Here is a 25,008-nt window from a genome sequence, read left to right as displayed (position 1 = left end):
AAATCACATTATTTATTGTTTCAGTCTTCTTAAGATAGATCATCTAAGGGATGATTTTTATCATAAATATAAGGCTTAAATTGTGAACTGTAAATAGCTTAAAATTGTCTGAGTATCCAGTCTGGATAACTGTGCAGATAGTTGCACCATTCTAAAGCCTGGCTGTAGCATTTCTGTGTTGTGGCATCTTTTTGATTGACTGAGGGTAATGTGTGTTGATTGTCCAGTCCAGCTGACTAGTCCAGGTCACATCTGAGAAGGGGAGTGCAGATCGAGAAAAGAATCAGACTAAAGACAGAAGACAGAGTTGGGAGGGCATACAGTGAATACTGTGATCCACCCCAAGTTTATTCCTCAATGTTCTTATATACAAAAATCTAAAACGTGGGGGCAGTGGTAAAAGACTTCCTTATCAATGATACAAGGAACAAGGATGTAATCACCTCTTCAATACCTGGAGCACCAAGTAACCATTCCCTGAACTAAGTATTCTGTTGTTTAGACAAGGCATCCAGTGACCACATCTTAGGTCACAAATCCTACAGTAGCCATACCTTAGGGCAGACATCCTGTTGTTTAAGCTTGAAAGAGCAAGAGTGGGTTTAAAGTCTATGACCTTAAGTCAATATTGAACAGAATCAATTCTGTGGGTTCCCACAGCTGATCTATTTATTATCTATGAAAACAGGCACTTTGTTAGGCTAAACTACTACCTGTCATAGCAAGTACAGACTTTCAGTAACTGTGACGGGGTTTTCCTTTAGTTTGTCTGCTTTTGTTTTGTTTTGTACACAGAATCTCCCTTCTTCATGGCAATCCTCCAGCTTTAGCCTTGTGAATACCATTAAGGACAAGTATGGCCATACCTACATAGTAATGTTTTCATATGCAGCCTATGAATCATAGTGACTTTTTAAGTTTAAAGCTGTTTTGATCTGTGTGTTTTATCTGGTGGTCATGTGGGGGCAGCTTAGTATTAGCTGCCAGTTGATTCTCTGGTTGATATCTGTGAAGCAGCTTGCTTGCATTGCAGGACCTATTAAGCGAGAAAGTCAAAGTGTGTATAGAATTAATTAAGCTAAAATTCTGGAAGCATAAACAAAGAACTCATCTTTATAACATGCACATAATGCCTAACTTGCTTCACAATGCCATGGACATCAGTCAGATAGTAACAACACATGTGGATGGTGGGCTCTACTTCATCTTCATCATCATCATATCATCATCATCTTCTTCCTCTTTATCCTCCTCCTCCTCTTATTGAAAATGTAACAGATAGCAAGGGAATGTAAAGAGAATGTCATTTCCTTTCTAAGTGTCTCTTTTTTGTTATAAGAAAAATAAAACTCATAGTATTGTAGAGAATGCTAGGTAATAAGTAACTTGTCATCATCTATATCTTTCCAGCACACTTTTATTTTAGATGCCCACCTGGATCAAGCAGGAACCAAGCATTGAAGTAGGGAATAATTTAATTCTAGAAACTGTTCTTTCTGGTGGTCCTTAGCTCTCTAATGTGTGAATGATGAGCTTGGCGGGTGGAGCAGAAGATAGAGAGATTAATTAATCCTTATGTCACTCACCTTGATGTTGAAATAAACATGAGTTTGGGAACCTGTGAGAGGACAGTTTATTCTTTTTCTTGCAGTATTGTCATTCTTGTTTTGTAATAGAGTTCAAGACATATCATCAACATCTCTTCAGAATAGGTTGGGGATGGACGCAAAATAGAACTTAATTAAAAAGTAAGAAAAAGAAAGTGAGCCTGAAGCTGTCTTCCATGGTCTCATCTATTTTTTTCATATATTTTATTTAACTTTTTACACATGTCACTCTCAGTTCCCTGTCCCTCCTCTCCTCCCCCATCCCCCAATCCTCCCAACCCTTTATCCCCACTCCATTCCCCCTCTGCTTCCCAGGGAAGGCAAGGGCTTCCATGAGGGATTTTCAGAGTCTGTCACATCATCCCGGGAAGGGCCAAGTTTCTTCCCCATGTTTCCAGGCTAAGAGAGCATCCCTCCATGTGGTAGGGGATCCCAGAGTCCATCTGTATGCCATGAATAAATATTGCTCTACTCTCCAAGGTCCCACAGATTACCAAGGCCTCCTCTCTGTCACCCAGGTTCTGTGGGAGAGTGTCTGAATCAGTCCCATGCTGGCCCCTCGGTCATCAAATTGGGGTCCATGTGTTCCCCCTTATTTAGGTCAGCTGCCTCTGTGGGTTGGACCAGCCTGATCAGATAAATGCTACCCTTAGCCTTAATCAGAAGAATTGTTCTTTGTCTTGAAAAGCAATGTACTACAGAGACGAAGAGTTAGTCTCTCTCCGGGGTGAACTGGTTGTTCAATACAACGTGGTTAGCCTGAGACAATTCATACACTAACCACAAAATGGTCTCATCAAGTTGTACTTATATATTTGTACGCATATGCACATGTGCCTGTGTGTGTAACAATAATAATAATGGAAGAAGAGACTATTAATTTGAGAATGGAGTGCATGGAAGGAATTGGAGGGACTGAAAGTAGGGAAAGGAATTAAATTTTAATTAACATTGTATTTAAAATAAAAGATATACATGAATCATATTATATATGTTATAGGACTTTGGGATTACCTGCAGCATTTTACTTTCCTTGGGGAAAAACAAAAACAAAAACATAACAACAAAATCCCTCCAAAACATTTGAAGCAATTAAGGCAAAATTTCATGATTTATTCTTGATAATGGGTTTAAGGATTTGTTTTCTTGTGTTTAAAGTCTTTCCTAATTAAAAACCAGCAGTCGTCTATGCAACTGATATTTCATTCTAGTTATTTTGGGCTATACCATCCTCTAATCCTCTTGTTGCAGTGCCTGGAAGAAATACAGGAAAATGATTCGATTTTTTCTTTTCAGTTGATTGCAGTTTCACCCCTCTTTTCTAGGTGTGCTTCAGTTTTTAAGTTTGAATTTCTACTATGATTTGTTTTGCATTTTCAATATGAATGATACATAGCTAAATCATTCTGGCTGAAGTGTACCCTTCTGGGGGGAGGAGAAAGGCTCATAAGACTCAAGAAAGAAAGAAAACTTACAAGGCTTAGGAAGTACTTGAAACTTAACAAGGTTCACAAGATTCCTCCCCAAGATTATAAAAGCAGTAAAACAATTTCTGAGAAGACTGCCCTGCTTGCTGATATAGATCATGCAGGGAACCTCAAAGATATAGCATTCATGAGTCATCTTCCATACCTGAATGGGATTTTCAGTGATTTATCTGCCTTCACATCACCCATAAGTAACTCCTGTAACGTCACTGGATCACTAAGTTAGAGTGGACTGAAATAATTTCTTTCATATGCCCATGAATACCCTCTATGGGTGTACAGATGTTTGTACATGCCCCCAACAACATGAGCACTCAAGTAGAGTTCTATTTTCTTTTCACTGTAATAACTTTCTGATGTATCCTAACTTTCTATATTTCCCCCCATTATCTCCTCATCCTAAACCCTACCCATTCCTCAGGGAGGGTGAGATCTCTCATGGGGGGATCATGAAAATCTGTCACATCATTTGGGGTGGGACTTAGGCCCTCCCCTGTGTATCTAGGCTGAGAGAGTATCCCTCCATAAGTAATGGGCTCCTAAAGTCTATTCATGTGCTAGGGATAAATACTGGTTCCCCTACCATAGGCCCCATAGACTGACCAGGCCTCCTAACTGACACCCACATTTAGGGGGCCTGGTTCAGTCCTATACTGGTTTCCCAGCTATCGGGCTGGGGTCCATGAGCTCCCCCTTGTTCAGGTCAGCTGTTTCTGTGGGTTTCCTCAGCCTGGTCTTGACACTTTTGCTCATCACTCCTGTCTCTCTACAACGGGATTTCACGAGTTTGGCTCAGTACTTAGCTGTGAATCTCTGCTTCTGCTTCTATCTGCTACTGGATGAAGGTTCTATGATGACATTTAAGGTAGTCATCAATCTCATTATAGGGGAGGGACTTAGATGCTTAGAAGAACTATAAGAAACCATTCTGAGTGAGGTAACCCAGACACAGAAAGAAAAACATGGTATGTATTCACTCATAAGTATATATTAGACATAGAGCAAATGATATCTAGCCTACAATCCACAACCCCAGGGAATCTAGCAAACAAGGAGGACTCTTAGAGGGACACACATGGACTCCACTGAGAAGGAGAAAAAGACAAGAGTTCCCGAGTTTGCTCTTTTTTTTTAGCATGTACCTAGGCTCCTTCTGTAACTTTGGATCTTACAAAATGCATTGGCATGCCAACATTTCTCAGCCTTGATTTAATGACTGTGTGATACAGGGAGAGGATGAGAGATACCTTTTGTTCATTATAGTGGATTCAATACACTTTAGGTTTTGCTGATCTAATTACGCACATTAAGCAAAAAAGTAGCAAATGCTGGACTGGACAAACGCTACAGAAGAAATATGGAGGAGGAGTGAGAACCTCCCTTTTAACAGGAGGCATAGACTTCCTCAGCTTTGTTTCTGTGCCTTATAGTCAATAATATTTTTTGGGAGTCAAGGCACAGGACTTAGAACATAACACATAAAAAACTTCAATAGTGACAGAGGAGTCAGGAGTCTTTCCGTGTCCAAATTCCTACTCATCGTGTTCTCTTTCATACCTCCCTTTCTGCATCCTACTTTCTTTCTTTATGTTATTTCAGCACCACATTCCATACTTGAGAATCTGTAAAAGATCATTTCCCTAAGGAAAGAACCTCAAATTGGTGTCCTGTGCTCCCTGACAAAACAGATGTATTATTTTTTTCAAAATGTTTAGCAGTAAAAGGATAGTTTTGGACAAATTTCTCCACATGTAAGTAGATTCCTCTAAGGACAATCCTAGCATGTTCTCTTTAAAATTGCAAATGAATCACACCACCAACATTATTTAAAATATATTTGTGCTGAGACCAGAACTCTATATGGAGTCGTGCTTCCTCTGAAGGTAATACTGTGGGCTAGAAACCTTTATATAATGAATGCAGTCAAGGATTGACATGTATGCAACTGGCAGGTTTCTTTTTTCATTTTGATAATTGATTGTACTCGCAACTTTTATTGCCTGTGTTTTGCAATTCATTTTTCTCAGACTGAACCCAGTCTCCTGGGTGATAATGATGAACCACGTCCTGGGGATAAAGAACATGATGTTCAGCCAGAACTTAATGATTCTGGGTATCTTTCTCCAGGGCAAAAGAGAAAGAGCCCAACATCATTTTTGGACATCGAGTGCTGTCAACACTCCCATTGTCTTAATGGTCCTGGTTTATGAAAGAAGAATGCCGCCTCGCCAGCCTTTTTAGCCTGTGATTGCAGCTACTTAGATTTAGCCCTGTTAACTATTTGTGTCTGAGATTCACTTTTTACTCTTTTAGTGTTTTGTACCAAAATCATATTGAAATTTCGTCTCCAATTTTTAAAAAACCTTGCTGGTTCTGGCTTACAGGGAAGCATTAAAATCTTACCATCATCTGCAGTATAATGGAAAAACTTAAGTTGTTATGGAGTTGTTTTTATTTAAATTAGAAACAATATTATTTTACGTGTCAATCCCAGTTCCCTCTCATCCTCCCAAGCCCCACACCAACTCCCCCATCCCATCCCCCTTCTGCTCCCCAGGGAGGGTGAGGCCTTCCATGTGGGATCATCAAAGTCTGTCTCATCATTTGGGGCAAGACATAGGCCATTCCCTGTGTGTCTAGGCTGAGAGAGTATCCCTCTATGTGGAATGAACTTCCAAAGCCCATTTGTATGCTAGGAATAAATGCTATTCTACTACCAGAGGCTCCATAGACTGCCTAGGCCTCCTAACTGACACCTACATTCAGGAGGCCTGGTTCAGTCCTATGATGGTTTCCCAGCTGTCAGTCTGGGGACCATGAGCTTCCTCTTATTCAGGCCAGCTATTTCTGTGGGTTTCCTCAGCCTGGTCTTGACCTCTTTGCTCATCACTCATCTCTTTCCACAGCTTGATTCTAGGAGTTTGGCTCAGTACTTAGCTGTGAATCTCTGCTTCTGCTTCCATCAACTACTTGCTAAAGTCTCTAGGATGGCATATAAGGTAGTGATCAATCTCATTATAGGGGAAGGGTATTTAAGGTAGCCTCTCCACTATTGCTTAGATTCTTAGTTGGAGTCATCCTTGTGGATATCTGGACATTTCCCTGGTGCTAGGTTTCTCTTTAAACCTGTTGGGCTCCCTCTATTATGGTATCTCTTTTCTTGCTCTCCTCTATTCTTTCCCTGACTCAATCTTCCTTCTCCCTCATGTCCTCCTCTTGGCTCCTCAAAGATAGATTCATATCTATTGCCATGCATAAAACTTAAGTCCAAATGGATCAAATAACTTAACATAAATCGGGCCACACTGAACCTTTTAGAAGAGAAAGTGGGAGCTACCATTGAACAAATTGGTACAGGAGACCACTTCCTGAACATAACACCAGTAGCACAGACACTGAGATCAACAATTAATAAATGGAAACTCCTGAAAATCAGAAGTTTCTGTAAGGCAAAGGACACACTCAACAAGACAAAATGACAGGTCACAGAATGAGAAAAGATCTTCACCAATCTCAATAGCGCAATCTAACCTGGCTGAAAGGCACTTAAGAAAGTGCTCAACATCCTTAGCCATCAGGAAAATGCAAATCAAAACAATTCTGAGATACCATCTTGCTCCTGTCAGAATGGATAAAATCAAAAACACCAAGGACAGTTTATGTTGTAGAGGATGTGGAGAGAGGGGAACACTCCTCCACTGCTGGTGGGAGTGCAAACTCGTACAGCCACTTTGGAAATCAGTATGGAGATTCCTCAAGAAAATGGGAATCAGTCTACCTCAAGATCCAGCAATTCCACTCTTAAGCATATACCTATTCATACAACAAGGACATCTGTTCAACTATGTTCATAGCAGCATTATTTGTAATAGCCAGAACCTGGAAGCAACCTAGATGCCCCTCGACTGAAGAATGGATGGAGAAAATGTGGCACATTTATACAATGAATTATTACTCAGTAGGGAAAGAACAATGAAATCTTGAAAACTGCAAGCAAATGGATGACACTAGAAGGAACCATCCTGAGTGAGGTAACCCAGTCACAAAAAGGCAAACATGGTATGTTCTCACTCATATATGGATATGGATTTTAGACATAGAGCAAAGCATTACCAGCCTACAATCCACACTACCAGAGAAGCTAGGAAACAAGGAGGACCCTAAGAGAGAGACAAACATGGTCTCCTGAGCAAATTGGGAGCACGGGGGGAGAGGAGAGGGAGTTAGGAGATAGAGAAGGGTTTTGGAGATTTTTTTTTTGCCTCGAGTCCTGGATCTATCATTGTTGCCAGCAGAAAATTGATTTTGTCCTTTAAGACTTCAACTACTTTGTTAAATAAGAACGAGAACTGCATCATGGGAGGTTCTGAAAAATGAATGAGGTAAGGCACCTGAGCATTCTTGCCATGAAATACATACTTGTCAAGAATAATTTTAAAGTAACAGTGCCGACACAAAGATGAAAGAAAACCAACTACACACTTGCACTTTTGTGTACCTGCATGCGTGTGTGTGTGTGTGTCTGAGAGCACACGTGTGCACACACACGTGCACACACACACACACACACACACACACACACACATGAACAGACACATGAACACACAAGAACCCCAAACACTGACAGAAGAGACAGCCTCTGGATAGTTTAATCTCCTGATATATGAACTTTCAGGGAGGAAGTGGTTTTAGGAAAAAATTTCAAGGATTAACTAGATAATAGAACAATAAAACATGTGACTTTCAAATTAAATGGCAATTATGAATGACAAAATACTTTTTGCCTGTGTTTTCATGTCTAAACATCATTTGAATGGTGTTTTCAATGCAATCAATATTTAGTTGTCTATTTTTCCAAGTACCAAAGTCCCCAGACTAGTATTAAACACAGATTGGCATCCTTGTCTTCAGATCTCCTTTGCGGTCTGCTCTTCAGCATTGAGTTTCTAGAAGCAGGATGTTCAGTGTTACAGGTCCTGTTTAAAATATGTTCTCACAAAGTAAGACAACTGAGACTAATAAGACAATCTTGTCTTGATGCCAAGGGACCATGAGATGAGGAAACAGACTTGGAGCTAGCTAGTTAATTTGATCTGAAATTAAAGTCTGGGATGGGGAGTCTGTCCCCCTGATTTTCTACATCACTTTGCCATCTTCTCTTCCTGGTTTCCTCAGAGGTGAGTTCTTGGGGAGAAGTACATGTTTCTACAAAGTATAAAATAATGTCTACAACCTCACAAGTTATGTAGAGGAGGCTGGGGAATGAAGAAATGAACAGAATAAGCATGGCTGTGCTCTTTCCAATGTGTTAATAAAACAAACAATTCCCTCAGACATCTTCTCCTTCAAATCAACAAATACTGGTATTCTATCATCAAATATATGATATTTGAAAGTCTGATACTACTTTAAAACTGCATGTTTAAAAACATCAGTAGGAAAAATTTGATCCTATGTAACAGCAATTTGTCCTTTATATTTTAAGTTTCAGATGAAAACTGTGAAGTACAGAGAAGCCAATAGACTTGCCCAAGGCAACCCACTACTGGTATTGAAGTTGGGAGTTTTACAGTATGAACTATTCTTCACTTTTTCTGTGTGTATATGTACATCACTTAATAGGTGGATTTTCTCCAGCAGAGAACTAGAGACAGGATTCCTTGCTGATGTCTTCAGGGGTCAGAATGTGGATTTCTTTCCTGGAATCTATCTTCCTTGAAGAGCCTCAACAACACATATATTTTTATACAGATAGATTTAAACTACCTAGAGCTCTTGGGAAAAGCGTTTGGTTTAATGGAAATTTATGTTGACTGATGAGACTCAGGAAACACTTTAAACTATTATTGGTATTAAATGACATTCCTTCTAAAAAGATTTGCTTATTTTTATTTTTATGTGTATGCATGTTTACCCTGCATGCATGTCTGTACACCGCATACAAGTTTGGTACCCACAGAGATTAAAAGATGGCATCAAATCCTGTGGAACTGGGATTATAGACAATTGTAAGCTGCCATGTGGGTGCTGAGATCTGAGCAAGGGTACAAGTACTCTTAACCACTGAGCCATTGGTCCTGAAATGACATTGTTTTTAAAATGTATTTTGAGGGACTTAAACTAGATTCTACTCTTGCAGGATATTTGTACACTGTATGAAAATGTATTTGCTATGATTGGTGAAATAAAAGCTGAATGGCCAATAGCAAGGTGGAAGATATAGTTTGGACTTCTGGGGAACAAAGGAAGTAGGAGAAGATAATTGAGGCACAGAGGAGATACCAATGAGACATGGAGGGAGTCAGACATACAGAATGAAAGAAAGGTAAAAAAGTCCCATGATAAGATTCAGATTAATAAAAGCAGGTTAATTTCAGTTGAAAGAGCTAGTGGGACAAGTCTAGGTTAAAGCTGAACTTTCATAATTAATAATTAGTCTCTGTGGTAGCTGGCAGCCCAAAGGAAAGTCCTATTACATTCTATGTAATAGAATAAAATCACTAAAGTCTTTACGATTTAGCTTTTAGAATTTCAGCATTTTGACATTGCTTGGTGTGGATTTAAAACATCACAGTAATGACTTACCTGATACTGCCAAAGCTCCCATTTACTCCTTCTTACCGAGACTCATTTTCCTTTTTGCCTCCCCAGAGGTCACTACCAAGCTAAGTTTTGTGCATATAGCTTTGTAATATGTAAATAATTTTGTAAATGTACATTAGTTCATATTGTCTCTTAGTGTGTCAAGATACTAAGAGCAATTATATTTGCTCTGTTGAGATATATAGATACCATTACACACATAGTTACAACTGTATAGAACATTAGACAATGACCCCAGGTTATTGATTCTCCCTGGATGGGATAGATATCCTGCCATTGTAACTCACTGAGCCTAAATGCTAGTGTCTTAACTAGCATTAGGCTACTTTATTATACTGTAGTCCCATGTGTGTTGATAGGAGTTCTCTGTTCACCTCATTCTCTTGGAGTCCAAACCTTTAATAGCCTCCATCTGAATGTGGCTCCATGATTAGTTTGGTCAGGGGAAACAAGCACGCAGACTCATAAAACTGACCTTTAAAGCATATATTTCGTCATGTGTGTCATTCCCACTAACAACTCATTAGCCAGAGCCATAAACAGGTGGCCTTGTCCCACTTCAAGAGAATATGGAATTACATAATGCAAACAATTGGACGGGGGAGAGCAGGAATGTCTTTTATAGCCCAAGTGGTTTATCACAGTATCCTCAAGAATTCTTTTCCCAGTAAAAAAGGGAATCCTGCAGTAATAAGATAATACAGGTTTAGCCAGCCATGTGCCAGTCAATAAGACACTGAAAGTATTGTCGAGTTTTTATTCGTGAAATGATTTGTGTAGGAAATCCCCTTGTTCCTCAAACAGAAACAAGTTTCCGTGAAGTAGGAGGCTGAAGAGGTGACTCCAGCTCTAACTGGATCAGGAGACTGTTACCATACCCTTCAGACGCTAAGTGCCTCTCAACTCAAAGATGGCTGTCTAAACAGAACAATCTATACCAAAGCAGTGTCCTGAATACATCTACTAGATTTCTCAGCCCACAAAAATAGATGATAAGAATATTCACCTTTTTAATATACTGCAAACCCAAAAGTACAAATCTACCATCCAGAAGCAATCATAAAAATAAGCAGATTTTGCTACAAGATGATTCATTATTTTATCATAAAGTAGTCCATAATGCTGAAAATTAAAAGTCCTGTCATTAAAGCACCGGGGCTGGATTTGAAGATTCTTGTCCAGCATATGGTGAAATGTTGGGGTGATCCCGGATAGCTTTGTGGGGCTCACCCCTACAGTGAAACAGTAGAAATCCATTAAAATTGTATTGTAGGAAATAGGTGATTCTATGAGGAAATAATAAGTTTAGATAGTTCAATGTCTGGGCAGGGGAATGAATTCAGAATGGTTGCAATCTGAGTTTCCAAGACTTTGTCAGCCTGTGAGTATGAATGGCTGATAGCATGGTATCATGAAAAAACTTGCCACTGACCATTGCTGACATCTGATAACAAAGGATTCTAACAGTCCCATAGTCCTCTCCAGGTATGCCTGTGATTTCTGTCTGCACTCAGGAGAGGCTCTCTCTCTCTCTCTCTCTCTCTCTCTCTCTCTCTCTCTCTCTCTCTCTCTCTCTCTCTCTCTCATCTCTCTCTCTTTGAGATGGGTCTTCCTATGTCTCCCTAGCTGGCCTGGAACTCTCTATATAGACCAGGCTGGCCATGAACTCACAGAGACCCACATGCCTCTGCCTCCTGAGTACTGGGATTGAAGGCTCAGGCCACTACACCTAGTCTGGGACACTGTAGGCGTCTTAAATTTCTGCATATTGACCTCCTTAGCATAGACACGGGCATAAGTCATATAAAACAATGTATTTGTTGGAGGACCAGTACTGAAAGGTAGACAGCCCTTGTGTCTGTCTCTGTCTCTCTCTGTCTCTGTCTCTGTCTCTGTCTCTCTCTCTCTCTCTCTCTCTCTCTCTCTCTCACACACACACACACACACACACACACACACCACGTCTCATCTTGCTCAACTTTGCTATGTGGATTCACCCATAGATACTGAGTTATGTGGACCATAAGCCTTATTAACCTCTCAGATACACTATGCACATTATTGGCACTAAATACTCCACTTTTAGCTAAATTATCTTTCATGCAGATGGAGTGGCGCAGATTTAGAATTTGATGCCATTTTGGCAAATATGCACATGTGCTTATGACAGAATAAATGCATAAAAGTTATTGTTTTTCTCTATTATTAAAAGTGAATTTTTCATGTATTCATATTACTTTTTGTCATAAAAATTCTTTTCAAGATTATTTTATCACTGACATAATTCCCGATGAAATTCTTTATACAAAAAATGGTTACATTTACTATAATTTGAAAATTAATTATATTTACAAAACCCCACAAAGTCACATATCATCTCTCAGGGAAGAACTGATAGAAGCGATAGCGGTGATGCTCTTCCTAACACATGATTTCTTACAACATAGTCCATGAGGTCTTCACCAATGGCAAGCTCCAGGGGGTACTGTTACAAATAATTATAATCATGCTTCCTTTGTTGGTCTTGTTTAGGAAAGTGTATTTGAATATTTTAGTTTCTTCTTTGATTATAGGTTAATATGTCCAATTGTTCATTATGTAAAAGAAATGATTGTTCTTATTTTCAGTTTTAGAACTGCATTTCCTACATATACATGTAATTATCATTTTCAACTAAACTGGCAGCTCTGGCTGAGGTACACACCGTGATACTCAGACTCTGGTGCATATTAAATACAGTATCAGAAACCCCCCTTTCTACCGTTAATGATTAAAGCATGAACTCATCATCCTCAACAAGTCACTGATCCAAATATTTTTTCAGATAAGATAAATTCAGAGATTAAGTAACTTGTCCAGCATCACACAGCTAAATACAAACTAGTCTTACAACAAAATTTGTAACTGCTATAATCAATTGACACTTAATCGTTAGTGGAGTTTCCAAAAGCAGAATTATAAAAATCATTTCAATTGTCTAAAGGAACAAAGAGGACAAACCGGGAAGAGAGGTTACCAATGGAAGGGTGGGGTAATAGTGTGGGGGTAGCTAATATGCTCAACATATAATACGTACCTGTACAAACCTTTTTAAAAAATTGATTTAAGCCGGGCAGTGGTGGCACATGTCTTTAATGCCAGCACTTGGGAGGCAGAGGCAGGACGATCTCTGTGAGTTCGAGGCCAGCCTGGTCCACAAGAGCTAGTTCCAGGACAGCCTCCAAAGCCACAGAGAAACCCTGTCTTGAAAAACAAACAAAAAATAATTTAAAATGTTCACAGCACGAACAATTATGTAAAGTACAGCATGGTTTATTTTGATGTATTTAACATGGTGAGGGCAGGAGAGCACAGGTCAAGTGAAGGAACAAGCTGTTAGAAGGAAGGCTCCAGAAGGATCAGACAGTTTAGCATGAACCAAGACCTAGGGAGGTCAGTGTAATTCAAAGGCAGAAGGCAGATTCAAATGCTGCATCTTGGAGGGTTTTGTGGGGAATAGTGATGGGGAGACTGCCAAGATGGACACAAATTTGATTGTGAAGGACGCTGCAGGCTTTGGGAAACCAGAATATCCTTGAGGACGTAACACTTACACTTCCTTGGTGACATGGAACGTATGAGAACCTGTGGCCTTGTAGAAGAATTTTACTTTTTACCATCTCTCCCCAAGTGCTGATTATCTTTCTTTTAAAAAAAATTAGGAACAAGCTTGTTTTACATGTCAATCCCAGTTTCCTCTCCCTCCCCTCCTCCCCTACCCCTCACTGACTCCCTATCCCATCCCCTTTCTAATCTCCTGGGTGGGTGAGGCCTTCCATGGGGGATCTTCAAAGTCTGTCACATCATTTGGGTCAAGCCCTAGGCCCTCCCTGTGTGTCTAGGCTGAGAGAGAATCTCTCTATAACAAATGGACTCTGAAAGTCCATTCTTTTGCTAGGGATAGGTATCGATCCACTACCAGAAACCTCAAAGAGTGCTAAGGCCTCCTCACTGACACTTATGTTCAGGGGTCTGGATAGGTCCTATGCTGGTTTCCCAGCTCTCAGTCTGGGGTCCATGAGCTCCCCCTTGTTCATGTCAGTTACTTCTGTACATCACTCCTCCTTCTCTACAACTGGATTCCAGGAGTTCAGTTCAGTGTTTAGCTGTAGGTGTTTGATTTCTGCTTCTATCAACTATTGGATGAAGGCTCTAGGATGGCACATAAGGTAGTCACCAATCTCTTTATAGGGGAAGGGTATTTAAGGTAGCCTCTCCACTATTGCTTAGATTGCTAGTTGGTGTCATCCTTGTAGATCTCTGGACATTTCCTAGGGCCAGATTTCTTTTTAAACCTGTAATGGCTTATTCTATTATGGTATCTCTTATCTTGCTCTCCTCTGTTCTTCCCCCAGCTCAACCTTCCTGCTCCCTCATGCCCTCCTCTTTCCTCCTTTTCTCCCCTTTTCTTTCTCTTAGCGCCCTCTCCCCTTCCCCCAGGCTCCCAATTTGCTCGGAGATCTTTTCCCTTTCCCCTTCTATAAGGGATACTGTGTGTCTCTCTTAGGGTCCTCCTTGTTTTCTAACTTCTCTGGAGGTATGGATTATAGGCTTGTAATCATTTTCTCTATGTCTAAAATCCATATATGAGTGAGTACATAACATGTTTGTCTTTTTGTAACTGGGTTACCTCACTCAGGATGGTTTCTTCTAGTGCCATTCATTTGCCTTCAAATTGCAAGATTCTATTGTTTTTTTTTTTTCTGCTGAGTTGTACTCCATCGTGTAAATGTACCATATTTTCTCTATCCATTCTTCAGTTGAGAGGCATCTAGGTTGCTTTCAGGTTCTGGCTATTACAAATAATGCTGCTATGAACATAGTGGAACAGATGTCCTTGTTGTAGGAATGGATCTTTGGGGTATATGCCTAAGTGTGGAATTGCTGGATCTTGAAGTGGACTGATTTTCATTTTCCTGAGGAATCTCCTTCTTGATTTCCAAAGTGCCTGTACAAGTTGGCACTCCCACCAGCAGTGGTGGAGTGTTCCCCTTTCAACATATCCTCTCTAACATAAACTGGTGTTTTTGATTATAGCCATTCTGACAGGAGTGAGATGGCATCTCAGAGTTGTTTTGATTTGCATTTCCCTGATAGCTAAGGGTGTAGAGCACTTTCTTAAGTGTCTATCAGCCATTTTAGAGTTCTATGTTAAGAATTCTCTATTTAGTTCTGTACCCCATTTTTTAACTGGATTATTTGGTGTTTTGGAGACTAGCTTATTGGATTCTTTGTAAATTTTGGAGATCAGCCCTCTGTCAGATGTGGAGTTAGTGAATATCTTTTAATATTCTGTGGGCTGTCTTTTTGTCTTCTTGACTGTGTCTTTTGCCTTGCAGAAGCTTCTCAGTATCATGAAGTCCCATTTATTAATTGTCAATCTGAGTGTCTCTGCTACTGGTATTATGTTCAGTAAGCAGTCTCATGTACCAATTCGTTCCAGGGTACTTCCAACTTCTCTTACAAGAAGTACAGTGTTGCTTGGTTTATGTTGAAGTCTTTTATCCATTTGGACTTAAGTTTTTGTGCATGACATTAGATATGGATATATCTGCAGTCTTCTACATGCCAGCATCCTGTTATCCCAGCACCATTTGTTGAACATGTTTTATTTTTTCCATTTTATAATTTTAGCTTCCTTTGTCAAAAATAAGGTGTTTGTAGGTGTGTGGATTAATATCAGGGGTTTCAAATGGATTCCATTGGTCTACTTGTATATTTTTGTGTCAATACCAAGCTGGTTCCAGGACTATAGCTCTATAATAGAGTTTGAAGTCGGGGATGGTGATGCCTCCAAAACCTCCTTTATTGTATAGGGTTGTATTGGATATCCTGCATGTTTTTTTCATATGAAGTTGATTATAGTTCTTTCAAGGTCTTTGAAGAATTGTGCTGGTATTTTGATGGGGATTTCATTGAATATGCATGTTGCATTAGGCAAGATTGCCATTTTTACTACATTGATACTACCTATCCAAGAGCTTAGGAGATCTTTTCATTTTCTGTTATATTCTTAAATTTCTTTCCTTAAAGACTCAAAGTTCTTACCATACAGGTCTTTCACTTGTTTGGTTAGATATTTTATGTTGTTTGTGGCAATTGTAAAGGGTGATATTTCTCTGATTTCTTTCTCAGCCCATTCATCATCTGTATATACTAGGGCTATTGATTTTTGAGTTAATCTTGTATCCTGCCACTTTGCTGAAGGTGTTTATCAGCTATAGGAGTTCCCTGGTAGAGCATTTCAAATAACCTATGTAAACTATCATATCATCTACAAATAGGGAAATTTTGACTTCTTCCTTTCCAATTTGTATCCCCTTTATCTCCTTTTGTTGTCTTATTGTTCTAGCTAGAATTTCAAGTAGAATATTGACTAGATATCAAGAGAATGGACAGTCTTGTCTTGTTCCTGATTTTAGAGGAATCACATTGTGTTTCTCTCTATTTAGTTTGATGTTGGCTGTCAGTTTGCTGTATATTGCTTTTATTATGTTTAGATATGTTTTTGTTATTCCTGACCTCTCTAGTATTTTTATCATGAAGGAGTGTTGGATTTTATCAAAGGCTTTTTCAGCATCTAGTGAGATGATCATGTGGTTTTTTTATTCGCAGTTTGTTTATATTGTGGATTACATTGATAGATTTTTGTATGTGAGCCATACCTGCATCCCTGGGATGAAGCCTACTTGATCATGGTGGATTATTTCTCTGATATGTTCTTGGATTTGATTTGCCCATATTTTACTATTTCTGCATCAATGTTCATGAGGGATATTGGTCTGCAGTTCTCTTTCTTAGTTGTGTCTCTGTGTGAATTGGATATCAAGGTAATTGTAGCCTTGTAAAAAGAGTTTGGCAATGAACTTCCTGCTTCTATTTTGTGGAACAATTTGAGGAGGATTGGTATTATCTCTTCTTTGAATATTCCATGGAATTCTACACTGAAACCATCTGGTCCTGAACTTTTTTTTTTTGGTTGGGAGACATTAGATGTCTGCTTCTATTTTGTTAGGGGTTATAGGTCTATTTAAATTGCTTGTCTGATCTTGATTTAATTTCAGTAAGTGATATCTATCCATAAAATTGTCCATTTCCTTTAAATTTAGAATTTTGTGAAGTACAGATTTTCAAAGTATGAACTGAAGATTCTCTGGATTTCCCAAGTGTCTGTTGTTAAGGCCCCCATTTCATTTCTGATTTTGTTAATTTCCATGTTCCCTCTCTCTCTTTTTTTTGGTTAGTTTGGATAAAGGTTTGTCTATCTTGTTGATTTTTCTCTAAGAACCAAATCATTGCTACATTGATTCTTTGTATTGTTTTCCTTGTTTCTACTTGATTGATTTCAGCCCTCAGTTTGATTATTTCCTGGTGTCTCCTCCTCTGGGGTGTTTGCTCCTTTTTGTTCTAAAACTTTCAGTTGTGCTGTTAATTCTCTAGTGTGACTATTCTCCAGTTTCTTCATGTGGGCACTTAGTGCTGTGAGCTTTCCTCTTAGCACTGCTTTCAAAGTGTTCCTTAAGTTTGGGTATGTTGTGTCTTCATACTCATTGAATTCTAGAAAGTCTTTAATTTCTTTTTTTATTTCTTCCTTGACACAGCAATGGTGCAATTGAGCTTTGATCAATTTCCATGAGTTTGTAGGGTTTCTGCAACTTGTGTTGTTGCTGAATTCTAACTGTAAGCCAGATTATCTGATAACCTGGGTTATTAAAATTTTTTTGTATCTGTTGAGGTTTGCTATGCTGCCAAGTATGTGGTGGATTTAAGAGCAGGTTCCATGTGTCACTGAGAAGAAGGTACAGTCTTTTGTGTTTGGATGAAATGTTCTATAATCTGTTAATCCCCATTGGGTCATAACTTCTGTTAGTTCCTTTGTTTCTTTGTTAAGTTTCTGTCCTGTCTAGTGGTGAGAATTGGGTGTTGAAGTCTCCCACTATAAATGTGTGAGGTTTTATGTGTGATTTGAAGTTTAGTAATGTTCCTTTTACGAATGTGCGTTCATGTTTGGGGCATAGATGTTCAGAATTGAGACTTCATCCTGATAGGTATTTCCTGTGATGAATATGAAATGACGTTCTTCATATCTTTTGTTGTTTTTAGTTTGAAATCTATTTTGTTACATATTAGGTTTGCTACACCAGTTTGTACTTTGGGTCCATTTGATTGGAAAATCTTTTCCCAACACTTAACTCTGAGGTAATGTCTGTCTTTGAAGTTAAGATGTGTTTCTTGTATGCAGCAGAAGGATGGATTCTGTGTTTTTAGCCATTCTGTTAACCTGTGTCTTTTCATAGGTAAGTTAAGACAATTGACACTGAGGGATATTAATAACCATTGATTGCTAATTCTTGTTTGTTTTGGGTTTGGTAGTGGTGGTGGTATTGTTGTGTGGATTTCCCCCTTTTTTTTTCCTTTTGGTGTTTGGTAGTGTGCAAATATCTATTGCCTATATTTTGTGAGTGTAGTTATCTTCATTGGGTTGGAGTTTTCCTTTAGTACTTTCTATAGGGCTGGATTTTTATATGTATTGTTTAAATCTGATTTTGTCATGGAATATCTTATTTTCTCCATCTATAGTGATGGAAAGCTTTGCTGATTATAGTAGTCTGGGCTGGCATCCATGTTCTTTTAGCATTTGTAGGACATCTATCTAGGACCTTACGGCTTTCAGAGTTTCCATTGAGAAGTCTGGTGTGATTCTGACAGGTCAACCTTTATATGTTACTTGGCCTTTATTCCTTTGCTTCTCTTAATATTTTTTCTTTATTTTTTAAGTTCGGTGTTTTGATTATTATGTGGTGAGAGGACTTCTTGTTTTGTTTTGTTTTTGGTTTTTTGAGACAGGGTTTCTCTGTGGCTTTGGAGGCTGTCCTGGAACTATCTCTTATAAACTAGGCTGGTCTTGGGTAGTGGTGGTTTACACCTTTAATCCCAGCACTGGGGAGGCAGAGGTAGGCGTATCTCTTTGAGGAAACTTCTTTTTGTGGTCCACTCTATTTGGTGTTCTGTAAGCTTCTTGTGCTTTCATAGGCATAGCCTTCTTTAGGTTGGGGAAGTTTTCTTCCATGATTTTGTTAAATATGTTTTCTGTACCTTTGAGCTGTATTTCTTTCACCTTCTTCCATACCTATTATTCTTAGGTTTGGCCTTTTCATGGGTTCCCATATTTTCTGTATGTTTTGTGTTAGGATCTTGTTGGACTTGAGATTTTCTTTGGTCAATGACTGTATTTCCTCTAGCGAGTCTTTAACAGCTGAGATTCTCTCCTGTCTCTTGTATTCTATTCATTATACTTACATCTGTGGTTCATGATCATTTACCCAGTTTTTGTGTTTCCAGCATTCATCAGTTTGTGTTTTCTTTATTGTCTGTATTTCAGTTTTCAGGTCTTGAACTGTTTGAATTGTTTCCTTCATCTGTTCGATTGGTTTTTTTTCTTGGTTTTCCTTGCTTTCTTTAAGAGATTTGTTGATTCTTTGCATTTTTTGGTTTGTGTTTTCTTTCATTTCTTTAAGGCTTTTTCTCATATCCTCTTTGAGGGTCTCTATCATTTTCATGAAGTTGTTTTTACGGTTATTCTCTTCTGCTTCATCTGTGTTGAGATGTTCAAGTTTTGCTGGTGTAGAGTCTCTAGACTCTGGTGGTGTCATATTGGTTTTTCTGTTGTAGAATGTGTTTGTATATTGTCACCTTCCCATCCCTTCTTCCTGTGGGTGCAAATGGGGTCTTTTCTTCTCCTGTTTTTCTTCCGGTGGGTCCAAGTAGGTCCAATACTCCAATTGGTCTTACAATGGGTGCAGGTGTGTCTGAGACACTCTAGGGGAGGGACAGTCTCAGGAAAATCCAAGGAGGGGTATATAGAGCCTTGAGGCAGCAAGAAGAGTCCACAGTCATGTCAAGCAAAGGGCAAAGGGATCCTGATTATCTTTCTAAGAGAAATAAATGTCGTGGTCCAGGGGTTTCATTGTTCACTGTCTGTAGCAGACTTTTTCTTTTAGGTTACTAACCAGTTCCCAAATTACGACATGGAATGTTTTTATTAGTTATAAATGCTCAATTTAACCTAGGCTCATTTCTGGCTACCTCCTTTAGCTTAAATTAACTTGTTTCTCTTTGTCTACCTTTTGCCTGGGGGCTTTTTACTTTTCTTTCCTTCTGTGTATCTTACATTTACTGTTTCTCATGTCTGGCTGACTGGCAGATGCCTGGTTCTTGTCCCAGGCATCTCCCTCTTTCTCCTCACTCTCTATATTCCTCTCTTTATCCTTCTATTTATTCTGTCTCCATGCCTGCCACATCTATTCTTTGTCTTGCCTAGCTATTGACCATTCAGCTCTTCATTAGACCAAACAGGTGCCTTGTGTAGGCAAGGTGTAACAGATGCAACACATCTTTACATAGTTAAACATATGCAGCACAAACAAGTATAACACACCCTTTCATTGTTAAACAAATGCAGCACAAACAAACATAAGAAATTGTTTTAGGTTTGGAAAATGAGAGTCGTCTGAACAATAAACCTAATTTTGATAGTTAACAAAGTTTGTATGTTGGTTCTTTATGGTAGAGACTTGAGAACAGATCTTCCTGAAATTCATTGATAGCATATATAGCACAATGAGATCAGTGTCTATCCCAATATCCACTCTTCTACTTTCCTCCAAAGTCCATGTCTCTAGCAGAACATATGTTAGTCAGTCTAATATGAGAGTGTCTGATAATTTTTGTACTGCTGTATCAGCAATTGTATATATGTGATTTTCAATTTAAGTGGGTTTCCAGAATTAGATCTGCAATGTTAATTCACCAATGCTTCCAGTGTGATGCAATTTACATGTTCAAAGTACAGCATATAAAATATACACATCTGTGGTCTTTCCCCCCCGAGACATTCATTGTCCTATATGGGGCTGAGTTGATGCTTTGGCTTCTCTAGGACAGGATTTTCATACTTGGTCTAGAGACAACATTCTTTGTAGTGACTGCCAAACTAGTTAAAATTTGGGTACCTGAACCAAAACTATTCTTTTTCAGATTAAAAAGTGGAGAAGATATATTTATATTTTCTAAATAATTTCTTTAGGTCATTCTTTTAGATTTGTATGTTCATAGACACAAGCTATATGTCATAGGTGCCTGTTTTCCTGGACTCATCCTAAAGATGCTCACACTGTCTAAAACTATCGTGCCAAATTGTCCCTCATTCTAAGTTTTCTCTGGTGTAACATCACATTATACCTATGAGTAAGTGGCTTCAGACAAAGGCCTGAGCACTCTCTGCCAAAGAAGAAAGCATGGTGAAAGCTCTTTGCTAGGGTATTTCTAAAGGGAATTTTCTACAATCTCTCACAAAGTCCCAAGCAAGATAGAATGGTCATTTCTCATAGTAACAACCAACTAATTTATAATCTTATCACCTTCCCTCAACACACACCCTTAATGTGCTTCCTAGGATAGTTGCACAAAATGCTTGCACCCACACCTGCGTCTCAAAATTCACTTCAGAGGTCAACCAAAATAAGAAAGAGAATATAACTGGAGTTGAAAAAAACCAACTGAATTAGTAATAAGACTTGGAGAATGGAGGACTAAAAAAACATTTAAGATATGTGATTAAAGTAATTTTGTTAAATAAGATCTTTGCGATCTAGAGTGCTTTATAACTTACTTAAAACTGAGTCGATTTAGGTTGATTTTTTTCACAAGTGCTCTCATTTCTCTGTGTTTACTTACCTTTATATGAAATCTACTGCACACAAAATCCTTTCCAACCAATGCATTTTACTATTTTAACATTAAATCCTATAATTTTCCTTAAGAGCTTCAGATCTTCTGGAAGTGTGTGTGTGTGTGTGTGTGTTGTACACACTGCACAGAAGTTAGATAACTCAGAAATGAATTGAGTTTCTTTGATAATAGACAAAAGAATGTTGATAACAAAACTAACAAATAAATAGATAAATGAGTAAATAAAACCTACATGGTGTCTGACCTAATATCTTACTCCATTTGTGTTATAAATTACTGGATAATGAGTACTTTATAAAGAACACAAATTTAATGTCTTACAATTATGAAAACTAGGAAATCCAAGATCAGAGTCCTGGCAGATGTAATGTCTATGAGAATTGTTCTGGCTGCTTTCAAGATGATGTCTTGGTTCTGTGTCCTCTGTAGAAGAATATATTGGCTCAGTGCATGAAACTTCCTTTTTATGGACCTTAATCCCACTGAAAAGGAAAGCACCTTCATTTTATAACTGTCTCTTAAAGATCTCACTTCTCAGTGCTATCAAATTGGCTATTAAGTTTTAACAACTGAATGGAATTATATGACTCTTCTTGAGGAGACATGAATAAACATCATTTCACCCAACATTGTAACCTGACAATAGCCCAAAATAGTGAGTTCACACAAATGTAGCTTAATGAGTTTATTGAAGTTACTTCTAGGTTCGTGAGTCTTGGGAGCTTTCGTTTTCTTGCCAGTAGAGAATGCTTCTGAGGCAATAACAACAAAACAAGTGGACACATTTAAATTAAGCATCTAATAATAATTCGAACCCTTTTTATTAAAATGTAAGCTTTTCTCAGGGAATATTTCTTCCGTCTTTCCTTCATCTTTGTTCAAGACAAATCATCTTGAAGCTGAAATATTGTGTGTTTAATTTTTAGCCTGAAGAAAGTTAGCATGAGATATTGGGACTAAATTTGGATTTTAGGGTCTGGCAGACTAGCTCTGTGACCTTCAGCAGGCCCCAGTAGAGTCCCAGTTTCCTCCTCCATAAAGGACAATAAAATCTGTCTGGATTGCCTTTGGGATTAAAGATGCTCAATCCCTGGTCAGTAGAGAGTCAGCAATCATTGACTCGCCAGCAGTCCAGCGACAGCTACAGTGTGAAGACCCAGCATTTATCAACTCAGCAAAATTCCGGGGGCATCTGATCACACAGTTCATTTCAGCTTGCTCTTTTCATGCCATTTTCCCCCAGTCATTGAGTCTCTCCCGAGGAAGTGTTGTTTTCAGGATTCTGTGCAGTCAGTAACTGATGACTGTAGATAGTTGACTGACTTCGGCATGGCCACTAGCTCAAGTGACAGCTGTAACAGCCAATTTATCGACCTAAAGGCACACATGGAATTTAACTACGTGACTTGTTTGTGCTCTGCAGAAATTAGTCTATTTTGACAGAACTGAATGTAAACACAGATAGTTCTGACATATTCCTCAAGCAAAAGATGCAAAATAGCCAATTAATCTTGTCTCACAAGTTTGGTGGCTGTGTGCTGACTCTTCTTATTGGAAAACCAGTCTTAGCTGTGTGAAAATTTTACCTTTGGGTTGATCATTCGAGCCTGCATTCTGGAAAGAGTGACAAGTTTTAGGAAATAATCCCAAAGGAAAGAAGGACCTCAGTTGCTTCTCTATTGTACATAATGTATATAATGTATATGATGCTGTGACTGAGCATCGTGGTATAATTCCAAGACGACAATTTAATTGTAAGTTCACCTGGGTGGTAACTCGGAAACTTACACCAAGCAGAAAAAGAGAAAAGAAATGAGGTGAACATGGAGTGCATTAAAAGTGGCTTCTCCTTGTGGAGAACTAGGAATTAGTATATACTGGAGACTTCAAGAAGGCCTAAACTGTGAGTTATCCCAACAGAGTGGTAGGAAAGCTTGGGATTCCTATTATAAGTGTTTCTTATAAGCATCTGTATTATTTCAGCTTTACTCCTGGGACATTGATTCATAGCTACGTTGGCCCTCCCTGCATGCAGTCTGTGTACTACTTGAGCCTCAGAAAACCCTCAGGCAGAGACATTCTTGCAGGAAAACAGGCTAATGCCATGTAACTATGGCAAAGAGCTAACCACTTCTCCTGTACTGAGCAATAACCTCTTACTGTACAGAATTAAGTGGAATTTGCTAGAAGAAATGTCAAATGGCCCCGAAACTTCAAATCACTGATTTTTTCTCACTTACCTCCCACAGATACGTTTTAAAAAGCACCGACTCTGTCAGTACTGAATAATGTGTGGCAGTATTACCACTAAACTCTGTGCAAGGCATTTTCTCTTCTAGTGCAGCAGAGCTGTGTCTTCTCTTCCCACCTCGGTTTACAGAGAAGGCAAAGTTCTTTTCATTCCTTCTTTGTAAACTGTGTGTGATTCAGTAGACATTCTAAGGCAGCAGCTCTCAGCCTGGGTGTCACGACCCCTTTGGGGGTCGAATGATCATCGAAAACACGTGTTTCATTACAATTCACAATAGTAGCAAAATTACAGTTATGAGACAGCAATGAAAGACTTTTATAGCGGGGGATCACCGCAATATGAGGAAGCATATTAAAGAGCCACAGTGTTAGGAAGGCTGAGAGCCTCTGGGGCCATGGATTTCCATCATCATTCTTGTTTGATGTTAAGGCCACGTGGCCTTGAATAATCAAGAAAAATTTTTGTCAAGCATAATAGCCTATAAAGTAAGTGGATAGAGTAAAATTAGAAGAAAAATACAAGCTTGCATGTGTGGACAATATGCATATCTATTTCTGTAATGTGTATGTTCATGTGTATTTTTCTGCAGTCATTTCTGTTCCAAAATAAGGGAAAATCGCAGCGTTGAGATTATATTTTTTACAAATGATCTTTTTTTCTGATAATAAATGTTGTTTGTTACTTTCAAATCAGAATGTATTTTCTATGTTGTGATTTGAACAAGGAAATGACATCAGGAAAGAGGGGCATATGTTTCTTTTGTCCTATGATTGAAATGGTTGATAGTGCATAAATATGAATATAACTTGAAACGTGGTCCAAAAATAACCTTGATTCCCCCAGTGATGCATTTCTTTTAATTTCCTTTTTGTCTTCAGAAGAGCAGTCAGATTTTTACTAGAAAAAATAAGTTCTATCTCTTAGTAATAAGAAAGTTAACAGGTTTAGCCAGTGTTGCTCTTATTACCTAATATAAATATCCTCTTTTATTCTCTTTGTTCTGTATTGAAGAATATTCTGTCAGGGACCCAACCCCTATACCACACTGTGAATAGAGGAGATTAAGGATTGATTTCACAGAGAGGATGATATCACTGTGGAGATGATGCCAAAGAGAAGGACAGCTCATAGTCTATGCTAGCATTCATGACATTGTCTCTGGTGCTGACCTTCCTCCCTGCATCCTTGTCATGTTCAGCTGAAGCCATAGGTTGATGATGGCCACACTGTGGCGGTGGCCCCATGCATTGAGAAAGCAGAGTCACAGGTA

The 25,008-nt window shown here is 38.7% G+C and overlaps 1 protein-coding gene across 3 annotated transcripts in view; it reads left to right on the top strand.

Annotated features, from left to right (window-relative positions):
• Positions 1-25,008, top strand: part of Plppr1 (phospholipid phosphatase related 1) — a 268,437-nt gene that overhangs the window by 130,390 nt on the left and 113,039 nt on the right. The window lies entirely within an intron of this gene.

Source organism: Mesocricetus auratus, unplaced genomic scaffold (assembly GCF_017639785.1).
Source record: "Mesocricetus auratus isolate SY011 unplaced genomic scaffold, BCM_Maur_2.0 Super-Scaffold_6730, whole genome shotgun sequence".
NCBI classification, from domain to species: Eukaryota; Metazoa; Chordata; class Mammalia; order Rodentia; family Cricetidae; genus Mesocricetus; species Mesocricetus auratus.
The sequence above is the reverse complement of the archived record's forward strand: the minus strand, read 5'-3'. Positions and strand labels throughout refer to the sequence as shown.